At 36.7% G+C, this 2229-nt stretch overlaps 1 pseudogene; it reads left to right on the top strand.

Annotated features, from left to right (window-relative positions):
* The first annotated feature begins 399 nt into the window (after positions 1 to 399).
* On the top strand, positions 400 to 1153 carry LOC131513503 (large ribosomal subunit protein uL15-like; annotated as a pseudogene).
* Positions 1154 to 2229: the final 1076 nt, after the last annotated feature.

The following is a 2229-nucleotide window of genomic DNA, read 5'->3' as shown; positions in this document are numbered from 1 at the left end:
CAATGTGTTTAAATTGAAACTTACTGAGTTTTGGCAAAATTTCCCTCAAGTGAATAGGGTGGTGCATTTGTATTGATCGAGTTGTTTGGGACATTAAAGTGATAAGACACAATAATCTAAATTTGGGATATACTAGTATGCCTGCCTCAGGCCACGACCTGTCCTGTCACTTTTGCTCCTTCTGGATTTCTCTGGAATTTACTGCCCTTTTTGCCTATTTGTCTGACATTTGACTTAAATCCCTTCATTTTGTTGTTTCTTTTATATTTACATATTATGACCTTTCATCTCTCCATTTGCATCTTTCTCAAACTATATTCCAGGGTGGCTACCCCAATCTAGATATAATGCTGATAACATTAAAAAAATGAATTAAACTCTTTTGTCTGGGCTGCTGACATGCCATCCAGACTGGGAAAGACCCAGAAACTTTGGGGCCACGTGAAACACGGCCACAGCCAAATTGGCAAGCCCTGGAATCACCCCAGAGGCTGAGGTAATCCTGGTGGCATGCATCACCACAGGATCAACGTTGGCAAATATCACCCAGGTTACTTTGGAGAAGTTGGCATGAGGCATTACGACTTAAGGAAGAACCAGAACTTCCGCCCAACTGACATCCTTGATGAACTGTGAACCTTGGTCAGTGAGCAGACAAGGGTAAATGCTGTCAAAAACAAGAATGGAGCTGCTCTTATCATTGATGTGGTGCGATCAGGCTACTATAAAGTTTTGGGAAAGGGAAAGCTATCAAAATGGCCTGTCATCATGAAGGCCAAATTCGTCAGTAGAAGAGCCAAGGAGAAGATTAAGGATGCCTGTGTGTTGGCTTGAAGCCACATGGAGGGAGTTTCATTAAATTCTAACAAGTGCTTTTCAAAAAAGTAAATGGATTAAAAAAGTTCCAAGGGACCTCATAAAAAGCACCATGTAGATATGGTTCATAATTCCCAGAGTTTTTAACAAAAGGCTTACAATCCTGATCTAGACAAATGTAGATATGACAACTGAAAAACAATAGGTTGATATAATACAATTATAAATTATTACTATTTGAACCTAGCAAATGAACATCTTGAGTACATAAATAAAAATGAACTGCAAATTGGAGTAGAAATCAAGGATAACTGAGGTTATCCTTTGAAACTCAGAGTCAAAGGGGAAAATTCATAGGATTTCTTTTTTTTTTTTAAACCATCTCAGTATTTTTTTCTTTATTATTAATTTTATTTTTTAAATTAACATCCAAATTAGTTAGCATATAGTGCAACAATGATTTCAAGAGTAGATTCCTTATTGCCCCTTACCCATTTAGCCCATCCCCCCTCCCACAACCCCTCCAGTAACCCTCTGTTCGTTCTCCATATTTAAGAGTCTCTTATGTTTTGTCCCCCTCCCTGTTTTTATATTATTTTTGCTTCCCTTCCCTTGTGTTCATCTGTTCTCTGTCTTAAAGTCCTCATATGAGTGAAGTCATATGATATTTGTCTTTTTCTGACTAATTTTGCTTAGCATAATACGATCTAGTTCTATCCACGTAGTTGCAAACGGCAAGATTTCATTTTTTCGAAGCCGAGTAATACTCCATTGTGTGTGTGTGTATATACATATATGTATATATATATATGTGTATATGTATATGTATACATGTATATGTACATATATACATATACACATATACACATACATATATGTATATATATGTATATGTATATATGTATATATGTATATGTACATATATACATATACACATATACATATATAGATATATATACACACATATATATACATACACATATATATATATACACCACATCTTTTTTATCCATTCATCCATCGATGGACATTTGGGCTCTTTCCATACTTTGGCTATTGTTGATAGTGCTGCTATAAACATGGGGGTGCATGTGTCCCTTCAAAACAGCATACCTGTATCCCATGGATAAATACCTAGTATTGCAATCGCTGGGTCGTAGGGTAGTTCTATATATTTTTAATTTTTTGAGGGACTTCCATGCTGTTTTCCAGAGTGGCTGCACCAGCTTGCATTCCCACCAGCAATACAAAAGAGATCCTCTTTCTCTGCATCCTCGCCAACATCTGTTGTAGCCTGAGTTGTTAATGTTAGCCATTCTGACAGGTGTAAGGTGGTATCTCATTGTGGTTTTGATTTGTATTTCCCTGATGATGAGTAATGTTGAGCATTTTTTCATGTTGGTTGGCCATCTG

This window comes from Neofelis nebulosa, chromosome 6, assembly GCF_028018385.1.
Source record: "Neofelis nebulosa isolate mNeoNeb1 chromosome 6, mNeoNeb1.pri, whole genome shotgun sequence".
NCBI lineage: Eukaryota > Metazoa > Chordata > Mammalia > Carnivora > Felidae > Neofelis > Neofelis nebulosa.
This window is presented reverse-complemented; position numbering and strand designations above follow the sequence as displayed.